At 38.8% G+C, this 12,635-nt stretch overlaps 1 protein-coding gene across 3 annotated transcripts in view; it reads left to right on the top strand.

Moving 5' to 3' along the window:
* Nucleotides 1–12,635, top strand: part of acot7.L (acyl-CoA thioesterase 7 L homeolog) — a 109,637-nt gene that overhangs the window by 95,002 nt on the left and 2,000 nt on the right. The gene's annotated exons all lie outside the window — the stretch shown is intronic.

The following is a 12,635-nucleotide window of genomic DNA, read 5'->3' as shown; positions in this document are numbered from 1 at the left end:
GTAAATGCTAATAACCTAGTCAAAGCTAAGCCTATGGAACTGGAGGCCTGTGGGCTGGATGTTATCATCCAGGGTAGTTTTTTGGCCAGTGACACCATAGGTTTTTTGTATGATAACGCTATTTTAGTATAATCCATCCCCTGAGTATTTGTATCAGATATTTATGTTACTATGTGGATATATGTGGTTAGTACATCTCAAACAATAATGTTTTTTCCAGCATTATTAAAAGGAGAAAATAGCAGGAAAAGCAGCATTGCTAGTATCTCATGTTATAGGAAATTGTCTTGAAGGAAAGTATATAGGCTAAATTATCTGTAGTGAAATTTCAAGGGTGAGCAAGCACAGGCCCCTTTAAGGATATGCCTTTAGATATGTTATGCTTATATAATCTAATTTACCACATAAACCAGCAGTAATGTTTGCTTTCAGTTTTATGACTACTCTGTTGCAGAAAATAATAGGGTAACTGTAACTGATGATTTCTAGCATTGCTTCTTATTTTTCTGCTCAGTAAATTGTGTAGAGCAACTAGATGCAGGGCTGTAAATAATAGAATGCCTAGGTCTTCCCCATGCAACATGAGCACAGTAGTGGCAGTGGTCTCAAGAGGGAAAGCTAAGCCAGAATGTTGCCTTTTAGAGCTGATGTAACTAGATACAGTCACACTAGACTGCCTCTTGCTATGCTAAACAACCATTACAGAGCACATACAAACCTATTTTTTCATAGTGTCCCTTTCAATCTAGATCAAGTGGGGTTAGTTTAACATGGAAAGACAGAGGAAGGTAGCAATCGTTATCTTTGGACGTCGTTCAAGGAGAATGAAACCTTTAATAACTTGGTTTCTTCCAGAGCCTGAGGAGCCTCTAAATTGCTCCGTTTGCTGTACCTGGTTATAAAAAGCAGAGCAACGAGAGACAACAATCATGTGCAGTTGAAGTAAGGCCCTAAACATCTTCAACTGTGAATGTTCATGTCAGGAGGAAGAACTAAAATATTGCAAAAGAGACAGCAGTTGCTCGTAGAAGCTTAGCTTGCATTAGCATTCATGCTGGTGTCACTGGGAGGGCCTGCGGGACTGTAGTTATGATACTGGTCCCAAGAGTGTAGGGAGCTGACTGCAATTTGTCATTTATATTTGTGAAACAGATTATCTTTCAAATAATCAGTTAGGACTGCCTCTGTTGGGAACCAGCTTTTATTTTTTCCATTGTGTCTCTGGTTTTATACTTTGGAAGCTGTACCTCATTATCAGTGTAGGTGCTAGGAAGCATCTTGGTGCTCCTTTATCCATTGCTTGTAGCAACTATTTCATACAAGATCAAATGTGGACTCATTTGTCTGCATACAATTACCAACCTTAGCCTCATGGTTAAAGACCTCACCTCTAGCTTCATGTCTAGAGACACAGACATGGGGGGCAGATTCCCTAAAGGGCAAAGTGAAACTTTGCCAGCGTGACGTAATTTCGGTACTTCACCAATTCCCTAACGGGCACAAGCGTAACTTTGCTAGCGAATGACAAAACTCTGGCAATTTCGCTCTGGCAAAACGGCGTTACTCCGCAAATTCACTAAGCTGTGGATTTTACTGAACGTTACCTCTTGCGGCAGACTTGCCTTCGCCACCTCAGACCAGGCGAAGTGCAATGGAGTGTATAGTACTTCCTCAATTTTTGGTTGAAATTTTTTCTAAATCAAAAAAACGCTGGCGTCTTTTACTTTTTTCAGGTTAATAGCCTGCAAAAGACCGTACCGTTTCCTACTATATGGCACATAAACTATACACTGGGCTCATGTGCAGGGCATTAGAACAACTTTATTTTATTAAGGTTCCCTGGCCTTGTGTAATGTAATGTATTTGCTGCAACATATATGTCCATTCAACTTTCACTTCCCGCCGTATGCAAATTAGCCAAGGCTAGCGCAACTTCGCTTTGCTTGCCAAGTATTGCTAGCGCAACTTCGCCAGCGTTCATCGCCCTGGACGCAACTTTGCATTTTAGTGAATTAGCGTTGTCCTATCGAATTTACGCCTGGCGAAGTGGACAAAACGGTTGCTAGCGAATTTGAGCTGCTTAGGGAATTTGCCCCTTGGACTTTGTCCTTCTATGAGCATTCCAATAAAGTAGGCAGAATAAATTAGAAAGGGAAGAAAAATGCAATCTAAGAATCTGTTGCTACATAAATAACTTTATAAATCAACAGGGAAAACTTGAAAAATGAACCAATACATTGTTACATGAAGGTAAAGCTTCAAACACGGACAACCTATACCATTCCAACCTTTCTTATTTATTTAGCTCACAGACCTGCTGATTATTTTGGCCTGTAAACTTTCTATTATGCCAGGCAATACTGAAACACTGGGGGTCCAGACTAGTTGTATGAAAAGCTATGTAAACCCTCCAGTTGTTAACTAACTACAGACAGCACTTTTTTACTCATTTGAAAATCTGTTTTCCTTCAGAACTATATTATAAAATAGTTAGCCTTTACAAGATGCACAATACCTGTGTCTGTGTGTATTAGATGAGAATACAGGGACTCACTTAAAATACTCATCTGCTTAACCCCTGCAGTCAATTGTGTAAGAAACCCGCTGCTAAATCTATAAAAGATCTGTATGTCCTCCATCTCTAGAAGGGAGGAGAGTGAACGATTAGGCCAGATTATTCCAGCATTGATTTCTGACCTAGAAATTACTTTCAGTTGCATGGGCACTGGGGCACTGACGTTTGCTGTGGTGAAGCTTGCACTGGCCTCCCCTTTGGTAGGCATTTCCAGCAGCACAGAATCCAACAGCGCTTGAAAAGGAATTTTATACTAATATAACCTCTTCTGCTTATTTATATGCTTTAATAATGTGCCAGTTTGTGTAAAAACACAGATACAATTCCTAACAGGCAGGAATATTGAACTGCTGGGGTGATTTCGTAGGCTACAAATACCTTTAATTTGACCACATCCACTATTATACCCTTAGGGGGTTATTTATCAAAGGTCGAGTGTTAATAGTTTTTTTTAATGAACTCGAATTAACTCACAACTCGAATGGTTTCTTATTTAAGAAAAAACCTTGATTCTGCAAGTTTCAGTTCCAAAACCCGAAAACTCAAAACAATTGCAAAACTTAAATTTTCATGGAAAACACAACTCTACCTTAATACATAACCACCTTAATGTATCAAAGCAATTCCTTGATTCAGGGGGCCCTAGGAATATGTCTGAAATTGTAATTTAGCAGGACAGGGCAGCAAAATACTGTGCTTTATTGTATGGGGGTACAGACTTGCCAAGTTGGATTGTTCTTTTAAAGGCAAAGTCAGCCGAATAATATGTCTTTCCATAGACCAGTGCTGTCCAACTTCTGTGGTACTGAGGGCCGAAATTTTTCTGGCCTACATGGTGAAGGGCGATAATGGAAGCCAGTGTTGACCACTCCCTGTTTTAAAACCACACCCATATTAAACCACACCCATGTTACCACAAGACCATATCCACATTAGCACACCAAAAAACCAAATGGCTGGTTTGATATCACTTATCAATATAAAGGGGCCGATTCACAAAGGGTCGAATATCGAGGGTTAATTAACCCTCGATATTCGACTGGGAATTAAAATACTTCGACTTCGAATATCTAAGTCGAAGGATTTTAGCGCAAATAGTGCGATCGAACGATCGAAGGATTATTCCTTCGATCGAACGATAAAATCCTTCGAATCGAACGATTCGAAGGATTTTAATCCAACGATCGAAGGAATATATGGGCTATAGTAGCCCATTCGATGGTCGAAGTAGCCCAAAAAACACTTCGAAATTCGAAGTTTTTTTAATTCGAATCCTTCACTGTTAAAATTTTCGCATTAAAACAAAGTCACCACTTCGCCGTCTGTTGGAGTCACCAGGCAGCCAATGTAGATGGTTTGGCCGGCGTCTCGGCCGCCTCGTGTATCCCAGTGCGCTCGTGGATGACGTCACTGCCCGACGCGTTTCGTCTTCTGACTTCCTCAAGGGCTTCAAAAGGCTTGGTGACCTCCAACAGACGGCGAAGTGGTGACTTTGTTTTAATGCGAAAATTTTAACAGTAACATTCCACAGAGTCTGGAGAGAATTGAGAAGATGACCGTTAAACTATCTTTCTAAACGCCTAAACTTCGTTTAAACGTTCGTGAGTACCCTCACATAAGATTCACTTCACTGTGTGAATTCTAATAATTGACACGGCAAATAGCATAATTTGAAAAGGGCACCTTTTTAGAAGTACTCTAATCTCACAAAGTGGTGTACTATATTTATGTAAGAATACTACACTATATGAGAATCATTTTCTTGCCCCTTTGTTTGTCTATACCTCGTGCTGGATGAGCGCTGGTTTCCTTCCGTAACTCTGAATTGGATTTCTATACAAGTCTGAGGGAGAACAGACCTCTTTGGGAACCGGCAGAGGGAGCGAACTACCAAAACCTTTGATATCCTTTATTACAGGCAGAGTAGGGCACACACAGGCAGAGCAGGGCACACACAGGGCACACACAGGCAGAGAAGGGAACACACAGGCAGAGTAGGGCACACACAGACAGAATAGGGCACACACAGTCAGAGTAGGGCACACACAGACAGAGCAGGGCACACACAGGCAGGGCACACACAGGCAGAGCAGGGCACACACAGGCAAAGCAGGGCACACACAGGCAGAGTATGTGGGCAGTTTCAGTCTGGGTCTCAGGTGTGAACAGTACAGGTCTTTAGGGGTGTGAACAATAGAGGTGTCACAGGTGTGAACAATGCAGGGGGATTGCATGTGTGAACAATGCAGGGGATTAGTCTGAATTTGAGGTTTAAACAATCTCTGTAGTGATACCATTTAAAGTTTACACATGGTAAACAAACACAGCAGGTAGGTGGGGGGCCACACAAGGGGGGTCACGAGCTGCCAGTTGGACAGCCCTGCCATAGACTGTAGGGTGTTATAGTGGCCTTAGTACTTCATTTATTACCTGGAGCAGTTGGTAATCGTGTATTGATTGTCAGTAGGCAGGTATGCAGCCTGTATTACTGATGTCTCTCAGAGCTACTACTACTACTAGTGACCTCTTTTTAAGATGATGTCCTTTCTGGCTGGTTAGTCTAGGCTGGCATGTCAAAGTAAATATCCATTTGTAGTGCACACAGAATTCAGGAAATATTCATTTTATAGTCCTTCAATCACTGGCCTCTAAAATAAGACCTTTACATTTATTTGTTTCCCTTGGACTATTACTAGGTGTACATTGCTGAGTTATTTCTTCCTTGAGCTATTAGGCATGATTTATATATGGCTTCAAAATTGAATACATATTTCAATAGATATGTCTCGAGCAATAACTCTGAAAATTCAATATCTCATTTTGATGTAGGTCAATATTTTGTGCCCACAAGAAACAACTTTCCACTTTTTCCTACCTCTACTGTAAAAGATGTAATAAATGTTTAATCAAAAAATGTATAAAGTCACTCAAGCCTATTTCTAGACTCCACGTGTTACCTTGAAATCCTAGCTTCAGACTTTAGTCGCTCATCATTAAACAAACTTTAATACCAAGAATCCATCATTCTAAAAGCAACATTAAGGCTGAAGTGAGTGATGAACAACCCATGTAAATCGTTGTGTAATTGTTTCATCTCAATCTAAATGAATGATAACAATAATTAGTCTAACCATAGGTAAGTTCTCTCCCTAACTACAGCACATCTCCCCCTGGCAACTGGAATTATGGGGAAATAACACTGTATTGTGGGTAAAAAACCATTGCAATTGTATTTAATATTTGCACTTTGCACACTGTGATGCAGTAAGTAAATGACCTTAGTTTGTCCTTTTTAAATTATCTAGGTTGTCTCTGTGGTTTAATAGTAGTTAGAAACATAAATAAGCTTCAGGATCCCTACTGATTTTTAGGCACTATAAGAATATAATAACAAAACAGGCCAAGGGGCAGCTTATCAATGGTGTAAATGTTTTCCTCAATTTTTAAACATGATGAATGATATCCCTGCAGTGACACAATTCAGTTGTTGCCATGGTACTATATATGTGTACTTGTAGTCATACTACAGTGTGTAGTACATATAAATGGATTTGGACCTGGACGTGATGACTGCCTATATGCGAGAGTCGACTCCGGTGTGCATGCCTGTCCGCTCTACCAGAGTACAAGGTAGCTCTTACTACATACGCTACAATCCACCAGAAGTCCTAGACTAAAAGTATAAACAGTTTAATGAGGGATTAAGTGTTTGGCTCACAAATAAACAACACACTTAGGGGCACATTTACTAAGCTCAAGTGAAGGATTCGAATGAAAAAAACTTCGAATTTCGAAGTATTTTTTGGTTACTTCGACCATCGAATAGGCTACTTCGACTTCGATTCGAATGATTCGAACTAAAAATCATTCGATAGTCGAAGTACTGTCTCTTTAAAAAATACTTTGACTACATACTTCGGCAGTTTAAACCTACCGAGGTTCAATGTTAGCCTATGGGGACCTTCCCCAGCACTTTTCTAAGGTTTTTATGATCGAAGAAAAATCCTTCGATCGATTGCTTAAAAACGCTCGATTCAAAGGATTTTATCGTTCGATCAAACGATTTTTACTTCGATTGATCGATCGAAGGATTTGCGCTAAATCCTTCGATATTCGGATTCGGATTTAAATTTGAGGGTCGAATTCGTGGGTTTATTAACCCCCGAAATTCGACCCTTGATAAATGTGCCCCTTAGAGGCCTATTTATCATTGTGTAAAACATTGGAGAAAAACATTGCCGGTGATGTTGGCAATAGCAACCAATCAGCAATTGGATTCCAACGGTCACCTGCAAGTTAGAAAACAGAAGCAAAGATCTGATTGGTTGCTATGGGTAATAGCTCCAGTGATGTTTGTCTCCATACACTGCGTGATAATAATCATCAAAAAAGGCAAAAGTAGAAATCATAGACCACTTGTTATCATAAATTATCTGTTGGTTAGGTATTTATTTTTCAGGTTAAGTATTCAATTTTATTTTTATTCAATGAAGTGGGGTATGTATTGGGGCATAATAAAAGGGGTATATTCCCCGACTGCATTCAATTGAGTGTGTGCGGATTTTTTTCCAAACAATCGCTGTTACTAGGGGACCCTGCCAGGCCTACGGATGACCAGCACCACCATTGCAGTGGAAGTGGAGTACAGGTGTGGGGTAGAATTCATACACTGTGTGTAATGTAACCACCACCCCCCAATTTGATTCACCATAGCTAATAACTGTTATAGATTGCTTTACAGATTGTTACCTTTGCTCCTCTGCTGCTAAGAAGCTTAAATCAGAAATGTATTGTAATGAGTAATGTTAAGAATGAAGTAGAAAAAGATTACTGCAAATGAGCTTCTACAGAAATACCCTGGGCTGGTGCAACACCCACTAGTGATGATTATACATTTAGTTTTCCTTCAAACTCAACTGTCCTCTAAACTCAACTATACCTTAAAGACCATGCAGTTAGGAATCCTCACTATACTATTTGTGTCATATTTGCTTGTCCAGGTACAGGTATGGGACCTGTTAACCAGAATGCTCTGGACCTGTCGATCTTTCCGTAATTTTGATCTTCATACCTTAAGTCTACTAGAAAATCATGTAAACCCCAGTAGGCTGAGTTTGATTCCAATAATGATTAATTATATCTTAGCTGGGATCAAGTACAAGGTACTGTTTTATTATTACAGAGAAAATGGAAACTATTTTTAAAAACTTGGATTTTTGAATAAAATGGAGTCTATGGGAGACGACTTTTGTGTAATTCAGAGCTTTCTGGATAAAGGGTTTCCAGATAATAGATCCCATACCTCTATAAATCCATATTACATAGTAAGTTAGGTTGAAAAACGACACATCCATCAAGTTCAACCATTTTAATACTTGTAATCAGTCAGTTGATCCAGAGGAAGGCAAAAAAAACATTTTAAGCCTCTCCAATTTGCCTCAGAGGGGGAAAAATTCCTTCCTGACTCCAAAATGGCAATCAGACCATTCCTTGGATCAACTTGGACTATGAGCTATCTTCCATAACCCTGTATTCCCTCACTTGCTAAAAAGTCATCCAACCCCTTCTTAAAGCTATCTAATATTCATATATGATAATATGGCATATACTTCATAGAGCAGGATAACATACAGTAATTCACCACTGTTGGCAAAATCACCATTAATCCAAAAACAGTTTTGTTTTACATTATTTACAGCCATTGACTGGATTGAGCTGGGTTAAAAATGCTTAGAACATTCTTTAAATCAATACTGTGCCTTAGAGGGTCTCATTCAAACAGTGTGTGTGTTTGTAATTAATTTACATAGAGTGGTTAATTTTCCATCTAGTTTAATAGCACATTAGATGAGAACAAATTAGGGCAATTCATTACAGCCTCTCTAAAACACTTGACCAGAAATAGCACCGTGTGTCTGTGTAATATATCATAATTAACAGTGCTCGGAAATTAAATACTTTGGTTACTAGAGAGATGACCTTTTGTCTCTGTTATTTTCCTACTTTGTTTTCCATTAGCAATCAAAATAAAGGTCCCATAACCTGTTTTTATAAATGATTCCCAGTAAGCAGTTTAAATATCATTGACATCAGTCACTTTTATGTAGGTTTGAGCATAAGCTTCACAGTGTGAATCCAATGACCAAGCAGTCCTTCTACAGTGAACAGTAATGGGTTCTGAGCATTACAGTTTAAAAAGCCATATTATTCCTGAGTTTTCTAATATTCACTGATATAAATGTAAGTCACAGGTCTTCAGATCTGGAAATCATAAGTCTCGACAGAACTTATATTCAAGACAAGGAATGGCAAGCGCTGTTAGTATAATTGTAAAGAATAGGGTAAGGAAGTCTGTTTTTGTGTACCTTCTATTCTCACTGTGCTCCAGTGTCTGCTGCTGGTAATAAAGGAAATAACTTTATTATAACCTTATTATAAAGACCCATCCCAGTATTTCATGACTACACCATGATAGGGTAATATTCCACTACTATAATTAGGCCTTTCCTGGGGGCGAATAGCAAAATAGCTTTGGAAAAAGAAACATCTGGGGAAAAGGCTGGTAAGTCTGTTAGCTAGTGTTGATCTCAGATGATGACAATATAGAAACTAGGTTCTGTGAGGAAGCAGAGTTTTCTTAAAGGGCTTGTTCATCATTGAGTTAACTATTAGTATGGTGTAGAAGAGAGTGATATTCTGAGACTGCAATTAATTTTTTATTGTTTGTGGTTTTTTATTTTGTTATTTAGTGTTTTATTTAGCAGCTCTCCAGTTTGCACTTTAAGGAATCTGGTTGCTAGTGTCTAAATTACCCTAGCAATCATGCACTGATTTGAATAAGAGACTGGAATTTGAATAGGAGAGGGTCTGAGTAGAAAATAAGTAATAAAAAGTAGCAATAATCATACATCTGTAGCCTTGCAGAGCATTTGTTTTTTTAAATGGGGTCAGTGAAGAAGTCAAATAATTGAAAAACTATAAAAGAATAAATAAATAATGAAGCAATTGAAAAGTTGCTTTGAATTTGCTATTCTATAACATACTAAACATTAACTTGACACCAGAAATGAAACACTTTTTTGCATCTGTCATAATAATGCCTTTGAAAGATACTTATAACATTGCCATAAAGTATTTGCACATTGCTTTTACATTACCTGTCTCATTCCCCATGTTCCTGGATGAGGGAGCTGCCATATTTGTGCAGCAGGAGTCCATTAGCATTAGAAACTTTAACTGACAGGATGAGATGGGACAGTCAGGTTGGCAAAACAGTCAGGTTTAGCAACTTCAACTAACAATTACAAACAAAAATAAACCCCTCAGCAAAAAACAATCAGCAATAGGTAACTTTTAATGTACAATCATATTTTAGAAAGTAGTTTTTTAGTGTCAGTATCACTTTAAAGATGAAGCACCCCTTTCTTCAAAGCAATGCATGGTTGCTAGGGTAATTTGGACCCTTGGAAAAACCACAAACAATAAAATTAAAACCAGCTGCAAATTGTCCCAGAATATCACTCTCTACATCAGGGGCCCCCAATTTTTTTTACTTGTGAGCCACATGTAAAAAGAGTTGAGGAGCAATACAAGCATGAAAAAAGTCCCTGTGGATGTCAAATAAGGACTGTGATCAGGTCTGGACTGGGAATCAAATTAGGCCCTGGCATTGCAAGTACACAAAGGCCCAAACCGCACCCCATCAGCCCAATAAATAGTGACTGTGTATGGCATCTTACAGCAGCCCCTCTGGCATTTGCCAGAACCCACAGATTGCCAGTTTGGGCCTGGCTGTGATTGGCTATTTGATAGCCCCGATGTGGACTGGCAGTCTACCTGGTTTGTATACAACCAAAACTTGCCTGCAAGCCAGGAGTTAAAAAATAAGCTCCTGCTTTGAGTCCACTTGGAGCAACATCCAAGGGGTTGGTGAGCAACATTTTGTTCATGAGCTGCTGGTTGGGGATCACTGCTTTCCATGATACTAAAAGTTAATTTAATGATGAAAACCCCCTTTAATATTTACCAGTTGTGAGTGTTAGGTTCAGGTAGGTTGAAAAGTTTTCCTTGTGAAAATGAAGAAGGAACTCTTGGTTAGAATTTCTTTATGAAGCCAAAGTGCTTCTTTAAAATTTCTAAATAATACCTGCTCCGCCTGGTGATCATCAGCTATATACATTTTCTTCCTCAGTTAATCAAGGATACTCTGTCTGGGAACGTCTTTATTCAGAGGAAGTATTCTATGAACAGGAGGGCACTGTTCCATTATAGTATTTCAGTGAGATTTACCAATCTATGTATCTGTGTATGCATATTTCTATGTTTATAGAGCTACTTGCATATGCAGCTCTGTACATTAGAACAATACATTAATAAAGCAGATGGGGATCATCAGATTTATGTCAACTGTAACATGTTAAGAGACCAGTGGAAGGCGATCACTGCCCCACAGAGCTTACAATCTAAGTATAGCGGGAAGAGAGGAGCTATATAAAGAAGATAAGAAATGAACTTAGTTCACTGAGGGCACTTGACATGCAACAGTAGTTTTCCTTAGGCATAATAAAAAGTAGGTGTTGAAAAATGCTGAACATTTTTTAAAAATGAATCAAACTTTTAGCTGCAGTCATTTCCCTGTAAGTATTCCTAGTGCCAGATAAATATGAACTTGTCAGGTCTCGAAAAATAAAGCTGACCTTGCTGTTCCTTTTGCTTGTTTGCCAAGAAACTAGAGTTCAAACAAGCTGACAATCATTTGTGAGTTGGATGGATTCTGGGAGTCCCACTAATGAAACAGAAACAGGGCTAGCTTTCTCATAATTAACACTACACACAGAGGGGATGAAGATAACCTATAAATTAGTCATATCTCTTTGGCAGGCTCTACAAGACTCACTTCTCTTCTGATAACTCTGTAAATGCAGGAATGGACATACACACAGCCAAGGGCGTAACTACAGAGGAAGCAGACCCTGCGGCTGCAGAGGGGCCCAGGAGGTATAGGGGCCTCATAAGACCCTAATTTGTATACAATTTCAATAAATGTAACTAAAAAGTCAACTTCTAGACGTTTTGGGGGCCTTAAAAATAATTTGCTGTGTGGCCCAGTAAGCCACTGCATACAGCTCCATCTGAAAACAGAAACATTCAGTCCATGCCATTGCTAGAAGTTACTTGGAAATCCAGATGAGTCCCACAAAACCAAATATACTGAAAATGCATTTGGGTTAGGTTCCCACTGGTCCATCTATACTCCAGGGTCCCCAAACAGATGCTGTTCTTATTATAGCTTTATCCATGCACCAGAAAACTGGTCAGATTTGTCATCCGTCACATACATATACATTTAGGGGGTTATTTATCAAGGGTTGAGGGTTTTTTTTCCATGAAAAATTGTAGTTTTTGAGGTTATTTGTGAATCAAAAATCTAATTTTCCAATTAAATTTTTTTTTTTTTATGAGATTTATTATACCCAAAGCTGGAAATAGCTTCAATCCAAAAATACACCATCTAAAACCTGTCAATGTCATGTAGAAGTCAATGGCAGAGGTCCCTTGAACCATTTGAAGATATTAATAGCCTACATGAATTTTTTTATGGTGGGTTTCCCTCGAAAACTGGAGCAATTCAAGTTTTTTTCACTGAAAACTTGTTCAATTCCAGTATTGGAGTTTTTTAACCCCGATTAATTCGAGTTTTTTAACATTCAAGTTTTGAAACCATTCGAGTTGTGGGATGATTCGAGGTCTAAAATAGCTCACAGGAGCTTATAAAGAGCTTTCAAATTAAATAAATAAGTTACTGGAAAGGTAAGTGATTTAAAACCAATGCTAGCATCCAGATCAATTAAAGGATCCTAGCATACAGATCAATGTAAGCAATGTGCTTGTGTGTGTGTTTATGTGTATTTTGTGGTACCAGTGAACATGACACGTTATGGTGGATACCGACCTAATAATTTCATGCTTATTTACGTTCATTTTTGGAGCATACAGTTGGCACCAACCAAAACATTCCCCAACACCCTACACAGACACAGATACACATGCAAAGACTTAT

This window comes from Xenopus laevis, chromosome 7L (assembly GCF_017654675.1).
Source record: "Xenopus laevis strain J_2021 chromosome 7L, Xenopus_laevis_v10.1, whole genome shotgun sequence".
NCBI classification, from domain to species: Eukaryota; Metazoa; Chordata; class Amphibia; order Anura; family Pipidae; genus Xenopus; species Xenopus laevis.
This window is presented reverse-complemented; position numbering and strand designations above follow the sequence as displayed.